The sequence below is a fragment of the Stigmatopora argus genome, chromosome 2 (genome assembly GCF_051989625.1).
Source record: "Stigmatopora argus isolate UIUO_Sarg chromosome 2, RoL_Sarg_1.0, whole genome shotgun sequence".
In the NCBI taxonomy this organism is placed as follows: domain Eukaryota; kingdom Metazoa; phylum Chordata; class Actinopteri; order Syngnathiformes; family Syngnathidae; genus Stigmatopora; species Stigmatopora argus.
Window position 1 is genome coordinate 9,280,750 of NC_135388.1, and position 19,470 is coordinate 9,300,219.

General features: G+C 38.4%; 1 long non-coding RNA gene across 1 annotated transcript; it reads right to left on the minus strand.

Moving 5' to 3' along the window:
- LOC144067548 (uncharacterized) lies at window positions 1-19,163 on the minus strand. Its single transcript, XR_013297973.1, has 4 exons — window positions 19,088-19,163; window positions 7,781-7,940; window positions 785-887; window positions 1-96 (listed from the first exon to the last, which is right to left on the minus strand). It is a non-coding gene; the product is annotated as an uncharacterized LOC144067548 (long non-coding RNA).
- Window positions 19,164-19,470: the final 307 nt, after the last annotated feature.

Consider the following 19,470-nt stretch of genomic DNA (forward strand, 5'->3'; position numbering starts at 1 on the left):
TTGAGACATTGGGTAACTGGCTGCAATTTCCTCCATATTTGTTCATCAGTTCACAGCAAAGCAAGCATTATTCTTGATTGCGACATTATACTTGACCTGTGAATAAGGAATGTAAAACACATTTTCTTTTGTGAGCCAGAGTGAAACAGAATACCAAACAGTGTGCATATAACTAGCATATAGCACTATATGTCTATAGATTTCATTACAGTTGCTCGGGGTGTGGACTGATGTTTGTAGATGAGCCTGTGCGATATATAAAGAACATAATTAAATGCATTATAGATTTTCTTATTTCATGGATGATTGCAAGCTGGAGGCTGCAAAAGTGTTGCCTGAGGTGAGAGGCATTCTATCAGGAATGTTAAGAATGGAACTTCAACGTGGAGTGGAATTTATAAATAAGTACATGCTTAGTGCCTTGTTGCATCAAGATAAACGTGAATGTTCTTTCAGGTATATATAAGTATATATATTTGTTTTTACCCCATACATAAAAAAAATCAATATTACCCAAAATGAATACAGACAGAAATAAGAAGTATTTTGGATAAAAAAATGACAAGCGATACAAATGTATACATTTTTCTTATTTAAATGACCAAAATGTAGGCACCATTCATTACATATAGAAGGTCACATTGAGAGGTTAAAGTGTTAAGAAAGAATGAAATCAGAAGCACATGCTTCACATGCAAAGAGACATCCAACCAGAGGTAATTGTAAGGGAAAAAAGTGGAGGAATTACAGAGCAGGAAGGCAAATCAAGTGTTCATCTATTCACCTGATTCATGAACAGATGTGATGTACAAGACTCTGGTCTTGTAATTGACCCATAATCTTTGTCATAATCTTCATCTTCTTTCGCTCACAAAGCTGATTTTGTTCTAAGAGAGATTATTATTTCAACAACACATACAAATTTAAACCTGATTGGACATGTTATGTTTTGCAATGTAGTATATTTGTTTTCACGTTCAATTCCTTCTTATTTCTGGATTGAGAACTTAAAGTGGGTCTTATGAAACTAAAAACTGACTGGCCCTAAAATGAATTCTGAACTTTAAATGCCAAAGAGCGACATGATGATTCAGTAATATTTTTAGAGTGATTCAGTCGTGCCCGGATTTGGAGAGTTACATCATAGACCACCTAATTCAACATCCTATTAGTTTATTAACATCAGCAATCAAATTACTTTGCTTGATCTTTGTTCTCTCTTCTAATGTGACCTCCTATTTTAGATTTAGTCTTCAGCCATGCTATGTTTTAATTGCTTAGAACACTGCGCCTTAAATCTCATTTTGTTCATGCTCAGTCTCCTGAATCTGTCTTGCTCACAATCGCTCGAAGACTTCTGTGCCGAAAGAGATACGGGAGATTGATGACTGCTATCAGAGTGCTGTCTCTCACTTTGACATCAATACCATTTTTTACCCTTCTTCTCAATATCCTTCCTCTCTTCACCCCGATGAAGATCGGCTGAGACTCATGTGAAAATAAAAGTCAGTCATTCAACTATAACTCTGTAATCCTAGGTATTGTAAATATAAACTACCATAGATAGCATCTCATTTTTTTAACATGGGAAGAAACTGAACGACTAAAACAAAGGAATGATTTTCCATTTTTAAATAACTCAACAAACCTTTTATACCAAGTACAATTTAATAAAAATACACTCAGAGTACTTTCAACTCATTGGCTGCCTTTATAGGTGTCCAATTTATCTGAAATCGAGGGGTTGGCATTGCCAAAACAGTATAAATTATAGTTAGACAACAAACATAGCTGCATGGTTATATGCATACATATAAATGTACATGAAAGTAAAAAATAAATAAATGTAAAAGTGTACAGGAACGAGGGGAAAAGGTGAAAGGCTATAACACATCCACTATTTCATTCTCCATTGTTTGTTCAATTCTGCTTGCTCGTAATAGGTCTATCTCATCTCATCTCATTTTCTGAACCGCTTTATCCTCAGTAGGGTGGCGAGGGGTGCTGGAGCCTATCAAAGCTGACTACAGCCCAGATACATTTTATTTGAATGTCCAAATGTCATTAATGATGAGGAACTAATAAATCTGTTACACTGAATATTTGGACATTCAAATAAAATGTGTCTGGCCTGGAGTCAGCTGGGATAGGCTCCAGCACCCCTTGCCACCCTACTTTATTTTTCTCAATTTAAATCTCTGATGATGAGTCATCATCAGAGATTTAAATTAAGAAAAATAAAACAAAAGATGGAGAATGAATTGAGCATGCGCATTAAATTGAGTGTGATGGCAAGGATTAACCAGAAGATGTCCCTGCTGATTTATTTGCTAAAGTGCTTTCTACTGAAGCACAACGCTATGCTACTGTAATAACATTTCAACAAAATTAAACGTATCCTTCCGATTTAACTCAAGTTCATTCGGTACACAAATAATTTAGGAATGATTGAATATTTTTTCCAACGTGGTACAACATTCTTTTTAAATGAATTCATGAATGAATATCATGTTATTATTAGGTGAATAATTTCTACTTCATCTTGTTTTGACATAAACTCCAGTCATCATATTTCACAGAGCAACCTTGTAAAAATTAGTGTTGTCCCCTCTTTCTTTTCCAGACTGTTTCAAGTGCTTATGGATGTGTGCTTTTGTTCCTTGGCTGATCATTAATCGGACACCAGATAAAATGTTCCTAAGCAGAGTGCAATGAAAGAATCACTCTCAGGCTGATTACATTTTCAGTTTGTGTGAGCATTCAGGTGGGAAAGAGTCACTTTGTAAAGCCATAACACTGTAAGAGACCTTGACTTTAATGGTGGTCATGCCGGCATCCTTGTAAATGTTCAAGGAAGCTCATAATAGACTTCTTATCTGAGCCGAGGAGACAATGAAGCCAGTGAAGATGGTCGTTACAAATAAAATAAAAGAAACTGGTCAAAGAATTGGAGAATTAAGGAGGCCCTTCCAACCCTGACCAAAGAAAAAAAGAGATAGCCATTGTTCTTTGAGATACAAAGTCCAGAGATTTAGGGCTAAGGAATTCAAAGGTAATAGCATTAAATTTTACCGCAAGGTGTAGTGAAAGCTAGAATGGGTGTAAAGTCCCTTTCACGACACCTCATCATTAGTGGGATTGAAACTTGGTCAAGTAATTTCCCCTGACAGTGGAAAGAATAAAAAGATACTTTTTTTCTCCCTGTTTTCTACTATAATTGCTGGGTAAAAAGGGTAGAAAAACTGATAAACAACAACAACAATAAAGAAGTCACTCAGACTACATCGCCATTCACTCATTCATGTTCCAAATCGCTTATCCTCACAAAGGTCACGGGGGTGCTGGAGCCTATCCCAGCTAACTATGGGCACCAGGCAGGGGATGACCTGAATTGGTGGCAAGCCAATCGCAGGGCACAATATGCAATTCAGGTTTAAATGTTTCATCTTTTCACCTGATATGAGCATGTATTTTCAAACATATTCCATGTATCTATAAAGAAAAAAATTAAATGAATTTACAGGACCTTTAAAATATGTTTTAACAGCAATCCTCCTATAAGCAGAGTGAATATGAAGTCTATACACCCAAATTTAAATCCCTGGGTTCATTGACAAAAATGGACAAAATCAAAATTCCTTCCATAAAAAAAGAAATCCACCACTAATTTGAAATCTAACCTCTGAAACCCAGCTGAAATGTCAATCAATCTTGTTGAGATGGAAAGTAAAAACAGCCACGTGGTTGCACAACTATGCAAATGTTCTGAAATGATCTAACTTGTCTATGACAGTGCAGAATTCTGACAAGCAGCACAAACAAAATCTCTTCCAATAGAAGGCCCAAGGTACAGAATGAGCCTTTATAAAAGTATAATCCGTGCCTTGGCTGAAATAAGATGCCGAGAGTCCTATGCAAGAGTAAATTGTCCTAAAACATTAGGGGGCAGTAGAGAATAAGACATACTAGAGGTGGGACCTCCACCAAAATATCATCTCATAATCAAGTTTTTCCTCAATAAGCCCTTGAGAAAGAAAGCCCAACTGATTTCAGCCTTTTGTTGTATTTTGCTACTTTGATCAGAGGGTTTTACACCTATTGCACATTTGTCATAGTTAACAATGCATAAATGGTTTCTACCAAAGAATGAATAGAGGAAAGTTTGATCTTCTACACACCAAAGTACTGCCCTTTGAGGGCCATTTGTTTCTTCTTAGATGGCGCGTCCTTCCATAAGCAGCTCATAAACCCTTTCTGCCCTTGCCATTCACCTCTGCTACTCCTCTTCCTCCTCCTATCTCCTGGTCCTTGGGTCTTTCTCCCCCAAATTCCCAAACAGGAACCCCCCCTTCACCCCTCTGCTTCTTGTCTCTTCAGGTTGTGCATCTTCCCTGCTTCTTATCACCATTATAGAATGTGGCTGGACCAGGCCGGTAAAAATGAGCAATGAGGGAAAGGAATCTGTGAAGCGTGCACCGGCTAGGGCCAACACGGTAGCCATTATGGGGCTAAAGCACTACAGCGTGTTTGATGAGGGGGAACAACGGAGACTTGCCCTAGGATACCCCATTAAACTCCCCCTCTTTGTCTTTCTGTCTGCAGCTGAACACGCACACACATTTCTTATGGGTCTCAGGTGTGTTCTGTTCTATACTATCCAAAAGCCATGTCTGTCATCTCGGCTTAAAGGATAAGCTAGACGAGGGTGCCCTGACTTCTTACTGTCACCCATCTTTTATCATTTATTATGTCAAGCAGCCAGCCATTTACAGCTTTTGATGGATTCTTTCACGAGAATATATTTTTCAATGAGTATGTAAGTAAAGGCCAAATCTTTCAACTGAAAATATATATATTTTGCGTTTACTATGAAAAAAAAGTTTGATTCTTCTTTTCTCTTTTCCTTCTTGATTAATCAGAAGTAGAACATAAATCAGTTTTCACAAAAGAACCCCTTAATTTGCACATTTTACAGCCTTTTGAAAGATTCTTTCAAGACTCAGGGAAGGCTTTTATCCCAAATGACTATGTTTCAACCAAAATTCCCAAATGAAATTATAGGGCTTTCTTTCGTAAGTAGCAGTTATATCAACCTTTTTGTTTTTAGAACCTAGGTAGATTTTCACGGGGGCTTTTTTCGTAGCTAAAATTGTTCATTACTGCCATCCTTTGGTGATTGGGCATGTGTAAAGCTGTTCGCAAACTTCAAAGTCACAAGGAAGAAGCTCAGACCTGCCAAACCCAGACCCACTGAGAAGCTGAAAATTATGTGTTCAATGATTGATAATGAGGATAATATCCCAACAATGATCATCCATATCAGCGTGACTCCGCTAGATTTTGGCTAACTCTCCACTATTCAAATGTGTTTAATAAAATTAAGATAATGTTCATAATCGCCAACAATTTAACGGCAGGGGAATTCTTCGATATGTTGCATGTTTTTCCAGGCTTCTTAGCAAGAAACATGGATTGCTCTGTCTCAACAGTTAAAGGTTTCTGGAGAAAAAACGTGGATCCCTGTTGACCACGCACTTCACCTGAGGAGGAGATGAAACAACTCCATCACTGTCATAAACTAAGATTTTTGCAGCCTGTGTGCAATTTCTCATCCAGCAAGCTCTTAACGTTGCTCAAATGCAAAGTGAGACCTGTGAAGTTATGTTCTGCTTATGCGTTTAGGTGACAAATGTGTGTGTAAAACAGGAAACAACAACAAAAAGAAGACTTATAGCAGAAACATGCATTATTGATACTCCGGGATGTGCCATAACTGAATTTTCTTTTAAAGCATCTTTTGATGCCTGCACTGTCCATTTTTTTAAGAATATCTATGTGTGTATGTGTATGTACATATATATATATATATATATATATATATATATATATATATATATATATATATATATATATATATATATATATATATATATATGTGTATGTATGTATGTATGTATGTATGTATGTATGTATGTATGTATGTATGTATGTATGTATGTATGTATGTATGTATGTATGTATGTATGTATGTATGTATGTATGTATGTATGTATGTATGTATGTATGTATGTATGTATGTATGTATGTATGTATGTATGTATGTATGTATGTATGTATGTATGTATGTATGTATGTATGTATGTATGTATGTATGTATGTATGTATGTATGTATGTATGTATGTATGTATGTATGTATGTATGTATGTATGTATGTATGTATGTATGTATGTATGTATGTATGTATGTATATATATATATATATATATATATATATATATATATATATATCTTCAGTGGCGTTACTTAAAAAAAGAATCATGACTTTTTGTGTTCTATGCGAGTTCGATTTATTCGAGAACATACTGTGCTTGCCAGGCCTTTTTTAATAAAAGACTTCTCAGCCATCAAGCTAATTTTTTAATTTGCAGAAGCATTACAACTGCAGGCTTGGCAAATGAACCATCAAACTCAATGAGGAAAAAAGGACTTGTTGGTAAGGAGAATCACAGATAAAATTAAAAAAAATCACAAGACTGAACTGAAGGGAAGAAAAGCAAACTATGATATTACTTTGCATACAGTACTTAGCTTTGAAATCACAATGACAGAACTAACTGGAAAGGTATTCATACGCGCCACTTCAGGCTACAGAACAGACAAAGTCCCCCAATCAATACATTGGACAGCTTCTATTTCTCTTGAGTTAAGGTTCTCAACATGATACTGCATCTGTCATCTTAACAGTGCTTGACATGTCAAAAAGACTTGAGGTTTGTGAAAACATAACAACAACAAAAATAGCCAATCAGTCAGAAAAATGTACTTTGTAGGTGCTGTTGATCATCACAGGGTCGCTTTATTGATTTGTTGTGAGAACTCTGTATATCTGTAATGACAATGTTCTCCTATCTCAGGCCGTTGAGCCATTTATCACTACGTTATCCTACTGGTTACCACTCTAGTACAGATGATTTCTGAGTATGCAAAATACCAACGTACTCTAAGTGAACATGTTTCCCCAAGATGGAATACTGAAAATATGACAATTATGTTTAAAAACGGGTGATTTTTACGATATTTCTGTTCCCCTCCCTTTCCACATCATGCTCACCAATATTTGTTTCAATAATTTTATGCCATGCTGACAGTGACAGCACTACGGGTCATGACCATGGTTATATCAGAAAGCATTCAAAGCTAGAGAGCGAGACATAACAGGCATGTTGACACAGTTCCGCAGAAAAGAGCTTTGGAATTTCAAAATTGTATCCACACATTCTGTAATGGACATTTGACATGTTAGACCAGTGCTTCACATTCATTTGAACAATTCAAATGAATGCCACGTCTCTTGCCGTCGATGGTTGCTTATGAGTTAAACAAGCTTACTGGCATATGCTGTTGCCAATAAAGTCCTGGCCAGGGCTATATTACTCACTCACTACTAGTCTCATGACCGAAATGAAAATAAAAATGGTCGGTTTATATTCATAAGGGCAGCTATATAAAAACTAGTCCAACAAATGTGTGGCGACAAGCTTAAAGTTGCAACAATAGTAGTCCTTTCAATAAACCCAATGCATAGCTGTGGTGACCAATGCATGAGTTCAATAAACATTCAACAGTTGAGCAATCTGAGTAAAATAAGCCATAATAGCCTTTTGCATAGAAAGTTGCATATTATACATTGTACGCTTCATTTTTTTGGAAGCTAGCCTAGATCTTTTCTTCAAAACACAAAAGGTAGATTCACAAAATCTTGAAGAAAATTGTTCGCACCTGTGTTGGGTTGGTTGAGTCCTTGTGATTTGAAAACACCAGCCAGTTGGTCCTAATTGGTGACCTCTCCTCACCCCTTTAAACGGAGAACATGAAACCAGAGAAGATGTTGGCAGTCCAAAGAGATTAAACCTAATGGCCAAGAGGCAAAGTCACCGACCTGCAATTGGAAAATTGAGGCTATAGGTCAACCATTTACATGAAAGGAAACATTTAACCATTAAAAAACGAGAACACTGAATGATTTGTTATAAAATAGCCACAACTATAATAAAATATCAAATAAACACCCGCCTACAATATCTCATCTCATTTTCTGAACCGTTTTATCCTCACTAGGGTCGGTTGGGGTGCTGGAGCCTATCCCAGCTGACTTCGGGCCAGAGGCGGGGGACACCCTAAATTGTTGGCCAGCCAATCACAGGGCACAAGGAGACAAACAACCATTCACGCTCACACTCATACCTAGGGGCAATTTAGAGTGTCCAATCAGCCAACCATGCACGTCTTTGGAATGTGAGAGGAAACCGGAGTACCCGGAGAAAACCCACGGAGGCCCGGGGAGAACATGCAAACTCCACACAAGTGGCCCGACCTGGATTTGAACCCCAGTCACCCACTGTGAGGCCGACGTGCTAATTACTCAGCCGCCGGGCCGCCTACAAAATTAAAACTATCAAAATTGCATGAGTAATAGGGGGTTTTGTGACATTATAACTGAGCTCCAAATGACCTAATGATGAAACAAACCAAAAAAGTGTCCAATATAACTGCATACCCGCCATATTTCTAATGCTAAAATCACAAGGTTACATCACAGAGTTCTTAATTATATTATTCGGTGGAGCAGTCAGAGTCACTCATGACGTGATTTTCAAAGGTTTATATGAAGTCAGTAGTTTGTTTGGTTTTTCACCTCATCGTAAATCAAGCTTATTTGTGTAGAGCCATTCACTAAGTGACTAATAATATTCCATTTAAATATGAAGATCAAAATAAAATTCTAATGTAAAAAGAGGACAAGAAAAATCAATAAAATGACAAAACCTTCAATGTCAAGTTGAAGTCATAAAATAGAAAAGAGGATGGTGAAATAATACTTAAGGCAGCAGTTAGTAAAGTTTTTCAGGCCAGATTCATGTTAAATGTAAGAGTTTAAATATATTTAAAATCGCTGCTTCACTTTGTTCAGTCCTGGTCCTGAGACGTTAATAATTTAGAGGGTCTGGAAGTCTCACTGGGATTGTAGATTTAAAGCCCCCCAATGTAAAATAAGGCAAGTGTGAACTGTTTCTGTGTGCTTTTACTGCTAATACAGTAATCCCTCGAATATCGTGGTTAATGTAGACCAGACATGACTGGGATAATCAAAAAAATCGCGAAGTAGGGTCTTTTTTCCCCCCTTCAGCGCTCAGTCCTAGTAGCAAGAGTGGCTTCCGCTTACGAGTTTCAGTGTGGATTTTCATATTTTTATGATTAAATTTTAAAAAAAAAAATTAATAGCAGAAAAAAATCGGAGAAGTGAATTCGCGATAAGTGAAGTCGCGGTAATCGAGGGAAGACTGTACTTTTACCTTTTCGCTCAAACATTTAACCATTATTTGCTGTATTTTATTCATAATATCTGAAAATCTATATTCTTCCTTTTCTCAAACGATTTCCTTTGCCCTCTGACCTTCTCTCCTCTGCTAATGAAAGCCACACACTTGGCAAAGTAATCTCAAGTAATCAGACGCTAAAGTGCGGAACAGTCAAGTGTGTGAGCCAGATCATCAGTCATGTTAAAATTAGGTTGCAGAATCAGTGAAAATAAATGTGCCTAAGATAGGACAACCTATGAAAAAGTTTCCTTTGCTTGGCTTTTCATCAAGCAAAGTCATTGCGAAATGAACTATCACAAAATGAATGATTTTCTGTCCTCAGATTCCCATTTATCATAGCACGACCATCTCTCATGTTATATAACGGACTGCAATGACAGCTGCTGTCTGTTAATCAAAATATATTTATTTTTAAAAAAGCTGTTAGGAATTTTGTCACCAGCCCAACTGTAAAAACTTGATTGGAACCAGTCAAGCAAGATGACATGTCCTACGACATGCAAACAAAGGAAGCAAGTACAGTGCATCATTTTTAGCCTCCATTAAGTGACGTCATCTGTCTAAAATATTAATGCACAGTACTGTGCGACCCATTATATACAGATCAGGCTCTTTTTACAACTACTAAGGTGGTTCCCAAGCCATTATTGGTGCCACTCTGTTGTTCTATATTATTTCCTCTGTTTAGAAAATACAATGTTGTTCTAAAGACACAGGTGGAATTTCGTGTAAGACATCAAGTGATCTCCAATGGAAGTCTATTAGGCCCCTGATTTGGAATCATAAATAACAGATGTTATGACGTTAGCAGCAGATTTAATTATTCATCACCCGAATGTCTTGAAAATGGGCTTGACGAGGCAGAGGTTTAATTTTAGCTTGCTATAATTTGCACTGTGAATGGGAGGTTTCCAAACAGACAAACCTCATCAGGAAGCACCAGCATGACTCACGGTGGAAAGAGCCAGCCGCACACTGAGCGAAATAAAATGCTGCTTGTGTTTTAATTGAACTGTCGTAGGCTACCCGCTGCGGCAGAGTGACAATCAACGGTGCCCTTTGAGAGCTAAATCTTATTTTCATTTCCACGTTTGCTTTCCTCAACACAGAGGAGTCTGCCACACAATTTGAAGTACAGGTACCCTGGAGTAACTAAACAATATATTGTTGCTGACGGACTGGAAAATTAGTGGCGCGCTTCACATAAGAACTGTGAGTTGTAAATTCTTGTGATGTTATTTAATCAGGATTCAAATGATGAAATCATTTTTAATTGTTGAGTCGTTAAGATTTAAATACAAATATGTAAATAACGATTCAATTTACGAGTAAAAAAATCATAATTGTAGACGTGTTGTGTATGTGTGTGTGTGTGTATATATATATATATATATATATATATATATATATATATATATATATATATATATATATATATATATATATAACAAGATCAATCATAGTGGAGCTAAATATTCATTATTTGAGAATCACCACAGACAATTTGACCAAGACTCTTCAATGCCTGTTTTTGTGGCACTTTGCAGCAAAGCATTCTTTTTAGAATTGAAAAATCCTTGTGTGTGTACCAGGCCTTTAGTGAGGATTTCAACTGCTGTCCACAGTGACTCACTGGAGAATATGAGTGATCCATTGCTCTCAAGGCTCTGCCCTGTTCAAAATGAGAAAAACAGATACATTTCATATTCCCCAGTGGTGCGTGCCACCACGCTCATTTCCATTGTGCTCACACATGTGTGAAATTAAAGCTATCAGGACCTTACATTTGACTGAGAATGCTATTACTCCAATATAACATTCCAACGGAGGAAGTATCGCTTAGAACACATTTTCTTGCTTTGGTGGCCTGCAAGTCACGGGGGTAATAGCAACAACATGATGCATCCGCATGGATGGCAGGTGGTTCCAACAGATAGAAATGAGGGGGGCTGGGGGTTGTTTGTTTGAATGTGTGTTTGTGTGCATGTGTTCACGTACACAAACTGGAATGTATATGCGTGTGTGTATCCATATTCATTAGATGAGCAAAGGAAAATCCGATAATGAGTGTGTCACTTGAGATTAAGGAGATTGACCTTCAAATGACTTGAAATGACGACGAACGGAAAGGTGAAAAAAAAGACAGGAACATTTCCAGCTGGGAGAAACATGTCGATGGGTACAATGTGGATCTGTCGCCAGGTAACCCTGCCTTGCGGATGGACAGGTGTATTACAAGCTGTTCTTTTGGCAAATAAAGAGCATGCTGGGCAATAGCTGGCGGTCTTGATAAATATTGTGATGATTTTCAGTATCAAAGGAAAATGAAATGGAAAGCTACTGCAAACAGAAGGATAACATCATTGTGTGTTGTTGAACAACTTCAAATTTGATCCCTATCTAAAGTGTGCGCTTTTCTCCCTGCAATGTATTTTCACATAAGGTCTATTATTCATACAAAACTACAGCTGCATCCGAAGAGCAATTGCTGGACACGAGGTGAATGCACATCCGTTCCTTTTCATTCCACACAGACAACTAAACAGAAGTCATTGAGCAAAACTCCTGCTCCGGTGACATATCATGCCATCATATGGCAGAATTATGACTGTGACCTTTAGCGTAGCGGGATAATTGAGAGCTTAGTGATTCCCATCTCCACACGCTATATGGCAGTGAGTGATAGGGGAAAGTAGGCCGAAGAGGGCTTACCAAGAAAAAGAAGAAGGTGCAGATCAAAGGACCAGGTGCAGAGAAGATGAGGGGAGAAATGAAGACGGTAAAGGTGTGCAGGGAAGAAGATCCCACCGAGGTGCTCATCCCGCAGGTACTGACATTATCAGGGAGAGGCACATCCATGAGGGCAACGTGTGACAGCATAGTAAGGAAGGAAAAGGGGTTAATAAAGATGAATAAAATGTACCCGCTGAAACTTTACATCTGACATTTATACACTTATCATGTCAGCGGGGCTCACGAATGGAGTTCAAAACGGGCGACTGAGCCTGGAGACACAAAAAGTTGTCATTTTTTAATGGTGAGCGTCAATGCCATTTCACTCAGAACTTGCCTTCATTTACTAAATAAAGACCTCATGTATAAAACTTATCAGCTTTCCCTCATAGTAATGTCTTATATAGAAAATTGCATCATTACAAAAACAGTGCTGACAAAAAGTTACAGCAATTAATGAGAAAGTGCCTAATTAAACTTGGCCAAGACAGCCAAGCCAACATGCTGACCCCAAATCAAGCCATTTACACACATCCCTCAAGCCAGTGGGTGTAGGTCTGCAAAATCAGCATTACGGAGGGGGTCTGTAGAGAAAAGCTTACTGGAGCAAAGATTATTTCATCATCATTAAAACGCAGCTACCCAAGACTTTATCACACACCAGGCAATTAGCCTACATGACAAGCTGGTCATGGATATGCATTTCCCAGAAGGGGTCTACACCACTGGCACAATATCAATCTCAACTGCCGAAAGGTCAAATGACTTGTCAAGAAACGTGATCTGCAACATTCAAAGCATACAAAAAATAGAGGCTATTTGAAAGTAAATCCATTCGAAAAAATATCTGCTAGGTCACCATGTTGCTAGTTTGGACCAAGATTGTCCAAAGATTTTCCATGAGGGCCAAATACGTCAAATGTTTAAATACATTCATTGACCTCTCCAGGACTGTTGTATGTAGTACCTATTAATATCAATGATGGCTTCAACGTACGCAAAGGTAAACATAATGCAGTTCGTGTACATGTGTTGTGGGAGCATCTGGCTGTGGGTTCTGTATGTTTGAGTCTGTAGCGAGTGTAGCGGCACACAGTCAAATTCTGATTACAGGGATACAACCCTTTCAATTATGCATGGCATATTGAGTCAAAACCAAATGCGAGCAAGCTTCCAGGTGCAGCAAAGTAAAGCCATGCTGAGCTGAGTGAAATTATGACTACAACAGAACATGCAATATTGAAGAGAAGTGTGTGCGTCCCATTGATTTTATAATATTTTCCCCCCAAACACTAAATTTTTTAACACTGTTTGAGTTAAGTGTGTGCGTGTGTTAGAATGATTTCATCTTGAATCACATGACTTGCTTCATTGACCCCTGACACATGATTGGTTAAAGATGGTGGGCTGATGGGCCGTAGATGTAATTCCCCTCCAATCAAAAGCATCTATGTCCCGGTGGTCACAGAAAGGTATCATTGGTGCTAGGACTTCACCGCTCTTGCTCTGATCCACAAACCTTCCCCATTACTTCTAATTTGGACTATTAGTCAGGGAGCACCATCTGGGTCCTCTAATTATCCTCTTATTTCCCTGCTTCTTCTATTTTTTTGTTTCCCAGCCCCCTTTCGGCCTCCTTTTCGAGCAAACCCAGAGTTAAGCAGGGAGCGATAAATGTGTTCAAGAGAGACTAAAAGATGAAAAGGGCTGTTATGAGAAATCAAAATTGATGAATTTGAAATAACATGCATTAAAACTCCCACATTAACAAAACTGAAAAAAAAACTTTTGACTTGTTTCACCTGAAAGTCTTCTCTCTTTAATACAGCTTTTAGATAAAAATCATAACACTTCTCTAAACTATACCCCACGCTATTTTGCCCAACCCTACCAGGTCATAACACTAAAAATCAGATTACACGATGGATGATAGAAAAAAAATGAGCCAGACAAAAGCAAATTAAACTTTGCTATAGGTTTGGATGTAAACCCAGGGCTTGTTGAGTGACATGAGATCCAGCTTGCATTCTCCTGAATCCTAAATTGTTGGGTTTAAATCTAATTGATCAGAAACCTACACTGCCGGCCGGCCATCTGGGAATGAAAGTGATACTGATTTCGCTCGATTTACCAGACAAGTCATAGAAGTCTCAAGACGCTGCTGGAACTGCTGCTCTGCCAAATCACACGTATACACACTGACAGCTTGTCATACTTGACACACAAAATGCATAGCCGAGAGGTTTGTGTCCTGAGTTGAAATGTACTGTCAGTCTGCAACGTGGAAACTTGTGCTCTCCTTGTATCTAGTCAGGAAGAACACTATAATAGTTTTGAACCACCCTCTTAACTCACCCACTGCCATTTGAGTTAATAGTAGTTATTTGCACAACTACAGTGCATCTATAGGTTCCAAAATGCATAACTCAAATACAGTACCGAACAAGAAAAAAGGAACCAGATACTCACTCACAATCTCACAATACAAACTGTACTTTTGTACTGGTGACAGCTCTGTGTTATCTACCATGTCAGAGCTGACACTATTGCCCCTAAATGCTCCACAAGCGAACCGTTTTCTTGTTCCACAGGAGTAGACCAAAACAGTTTCAACATATCTTTGGACCATGACAGCATGAAAGTCAGTGGTAACCTCATGCTTTCTTTTTCCTTACAGGAAAAAAAGAGGTAAAGTCATGTTTTGGGGGGAATAAACTACAGCTCAGATATACGTATAGAGGAGGTTTGGTTTGTGTACATTCGATTTGCTGAAAACCCAGATGAGTAAAAATTCTTTCAATCTTAACTCATCCGTTACCATTGATGGCAATTTAGTAACTGGGTAAATTATCTTATATGCCGCTCACACAAAATAGTTCTTTTCATTTTATCCATGGAAGAAATTAGTGAGCTGTCAAATTCAGAATTTTGCTCTAGCAACTGCCACTGATCAGACAACAGTAAGCAATTATGACTTAACGTGATTCAGTCATTGTTGCGGGCAGAGGGATTGGTGGAAAAAGTCAAGACAAAACAAGCCTGAAGTTGACAAATTGAATGAACATATTGTGTCTGGGAAGATTAAAGTAAAGATGTGAGTTGGCTCGTGGCACGGCTCAGCGACTTCTAGTTCTGGAATGCAGTACAGCTGATTAAAGTGAAAAGTGCGGTTCGCAAGCCAACTGAGAATGGAGAGAGCCATATCAAAAGCCTCTGATTTTGGAGGCTATGTTTCAATCACTGTTGACGGTTTAAGCAAACTGCCAAATCCTACAGTTGCTGGCATGGTGACATTCGGGGGGATCTAACACCTTTGTGTATACATTTGATACTTAATTGAAAAAGAAACATGTTATATTTATGCCTGTTATTGGAGCTAGTCACACAATTATTTAAATTCAAAGCATCTCTTATTGTTAAAGCTGTGATGTAAATCTGTTTTATAATTCCAAGTGATTCATGTTTCTGGATGAAACAAGTTTGTTTTTATTTTTTTAATAATCGCTAACACTTGTGGTCATAAACCAATCTCACGGGAAGTTGCAAGTATGTACCAGATGCTCTTCGCTCTGTAATAGCTCCCTCTTCCCCACAGAAGGATGTGAGACTGAAGAATATATTAGCAGAGGAGAACGTTAAAAATGCTTGGAAAGAAGGTCATGACTTTATGCTGAGCACAAAAGTCAGATTTTGACAGACACAAGTTGATCATATTTCATAAGCAATACGCCAAATTCTATAAAAACCTGTTCTTTTTCACTTTTAATAAAATGTGACATTCTTCAATATAATACGGACGAGGTCGAGGAAAAAAGCAAGAATTCAATACCTGAGGAAAAAGGAAGAAAAAAAGAAATTATATTATCAGACCAACTGAAAGAATTAATAGCTCAGATGGAGGCGGTTGCGAGAATTTGTTCGGGTATGTTAACAACTGGTGATTCAGTAGCTATATTTCGTGGCTGTCATATACAATAAGTGACCCACAGTGTTAAAATGTTTGTGGTAAATATTGTACAGCCGACCCGAGTTTTTAAAGTAATTACTATGTATATAAGAAAATAAAAATAATTCCAAGCGCAAATCCCAAGGTTTTGTTGCTTCTTCACATATCACATTAATTGTAAATGATCCCTGATACAGAAAAAGCAACTCTTTGTCTCTTCCCTTGTGTCTTAGCAGGATTTTTCACCAATAAAGGGAAAGCGCAGCCCTAGATCATATTCACTGAAAAGCTGAAGCTGATTGTAGAACCCAAGTTACGTGCCAAAGCTTCTTTTCCTAATCCCACGATTAGTCAAATAAAAGGAGGCCTGTTTTCCTGCTCACATGCTCAAACACACAGAGGCAAAATGATGGTTTTGGCGGACTTCTGTAACCGGAACTGGTATCTACACTCTCTCAGAACAGTCCCTTGGCCACAGTAGTGGCAGCAGTAGCATTATAGCCAAAGTCTTGCAGCCAGACAAGCTTTTCTTGAGTACGCTGGGTTTAGGTATCCGAGAAGAGAGCTTGTTAGCGGGCCCCTTAGCTGGACTGAAGATTAACCTACTGGCACATTTGAAAAACTTCCAGATGGCTTCTTTTGGCCACTTTCTCTCTAGGAAATTTCACTTTCTCCGATTTGTCTGGAAACAAATAAAGTGTGTGCATTTCCTGAAAGAAATGTTCCATTTTTGTCTATGCTGACGCAAAAGCATCTGACTTTTGAAAACCCTGAAACATGAATTCTGAGATGTTATTAATTGGTTGACACACAAGATGCATACAATGCTAGATATTTAAATTCATGTGAGATGCATTTTGTTGTTACTCTATCACACGTGTGTCACTTTAAGAACATTATGCAGCCAAAATGAAAACAATGGTCTGAATGGCCACACAATAAGATTGAAAATGAAGAAAAAAAAATGGATTTGTGCATTGAAACATGCAGTCGGAATATAGCCTTTGATTGGGAAAGTGTCTCAGGCTAGTCAATTCATTCCTTTTGTCATTGTTTCACAAAAACAAAAATAGAACTCATCAACATATAAATATCGAAAAGGGAACTGAAGCAGAGAAGGTGTAAAATGCAATTATGCATGTGTCCTGGACCCTTGCAAACTGCTAGTATAACACCGCTGCACCTAATTCATTTGCAAAGGAGTTGAGCAGGATGTAAAGCCCAATTCACCGTGAATACCGACCAAGAAAAGCCCCCTTTCTACTCCCATCTTTCATGCAGACGAAAAGCTCCCGCATCTTCACCCCGTGTGAGAATTGTAGCTTTGAATGTGCATCTTGGGGCAGAGGCACCCTGGCTAATAACACACACACACTCCATGAAGCAACCTATATGTTTGCTTTTCACTGAATGATCCCACAAAGAAACAATGTCAAAAGAGGGCAGGGCATCGTACGGCCAACTGTGTTATTGTAAGATCCTCTTCTGACATAAAGAGATTTTGGAGTGCATTTTAATTTATTCTTTCGGAAAAATGCAACTCAGTGGAGCGTGAATAGGGCCTTTTCACAAGCCTCAGAATGGTGTGAAATGAGGTGAAAACCATCCGACTTAGAAGAGCCAGCATTGCAGGAAGTCTTCCTCCAATGTCTGCCGAGGTTTACTGAGGTGACCCAAAAAATCCGCTTTCGAAAGGAGTCAAGGAGAGAATTGAGCGTGCCGGGAAGCAAACACACACACGGAGTTCACTTTCTCAAATGTCCTTTTCGCCAGACTCTCACCATCTGCCTTCTTCCTTGTGATCCTTGAAACTGCCAAGTGAAACATGTAATTATACCGTGAATACATCTTCCATGTAAACAAATTCGCACAATAATTCATTGACAACCACTAAGCTATCCCCGTCCGTGGCTGTGAATGAGTTAAATAACTACTTTACAATAATAATTAACTTCTTCTCATCTCAAAGACAGAATAAATGACAGCGACTGTACGCCTGCTGCAGTTCGCCATCTCATTTGATAGCGTCTGAGTGCTGCATGTTTTATCAAAGTGACAGCAGGATTCAGGGGAACCAACATAACCACTTACTCACTAATGGCTTGCACAGCCATGGATCATTATCCCTCCCAGCATAACGCAGCACAACTGTGCACTGTAAAGCATAATGCCGTACACCCGAACCCCTCATTCGTGCCAACAGCACAATGGATCCAATGCAGCGTGAATTGTGCAGGATGCTCTTCCAGAAGTTTCACTTGAAATATATGCAAAATGGCATCTGGTATTGTAAATGAGCAAAGTTTTATATAATATTAACTTGATAAGCTGCCATTTATACAATCAATTTTCAGTGGATTAATACTGAAATTAAAGGATATACTATGATTCAGTGTGAAGGGTTTTTGTGAAGTCTTTTGCATTGAGAAATGCATAGCAACGTTGGTCCTGTCAAAGGACAAATCAAGAGTAAGAGCGACATTGAAAATGTTTTGCGATTTGTGCCTTGCTTCAACAGTTGGTGGAGGGACAGTGAGTTTGGCAATAAAATGGAAAAATCCACCACGGTAGTGAAATTTGACATATTGAGTTAATGAAAATAGAAGAGTAGCAGTGATCCATCTGTTACTTCAGGCAAAAAATGAAGAAATGGTTTCATTCTCTGGCCAATTAGAATTTAGAGGGACACAAGCAGAGATCAGAAAAGAGCGATGGCGCAGCATGACGAGGGCCCCTGTGAAGAGAGTGTGATTTCACAGGCCAAGTGTGAATGGTTAACAAGGCTGAGTGAGCGAGGTGAGAGCAATGCCCGAGGTGAGAGCTTCTGCTGGAGGAAAGGGTTGCTGGTCCAGTGGGTGGGTAGCCGATGATGCGGGGTGGGGAGGTGAGCAGGGTGCAATCAGAGGCCACGTCAGGTAGTGGAAAGGCAGAAAATAACGTTTATACATCATACATCCCAAACAGTGTCATAGTAAAAACTTAAGATTTTGTTGGGGCGACTTTTTATCGAACTAAAATTGTACTCACTGATGGTGTAGTGGTTCATTTGCCTGACTTTGGTACAGGCAGCATGGTCTCCAATTTTTGCCGCTGAACTAAAACTGCAAAATAAATAACACATCAAAATTTCAAATAATGAGAAAGCAAACATTCAACATTTATCATTTGTCTAACATTTCTAAACCCACCCAGTGCATTTCTTCCCTGACCCGAGTCAACACCGGTCACAACCCATAAGTCTCATGAATTCCAAGCAAGGGAGAAAACGAAAGCAAAATATATCAAATATTTGTAGGAACCTGCAATATAACTAGTAACAATTTGCATAAAAGTCAATTCAACAACAATAATGTCTCCCTCAAAGTTTAACTTTCTGGTGTTTGCTTTCTAAAAGAACAGACAGTGTAGAA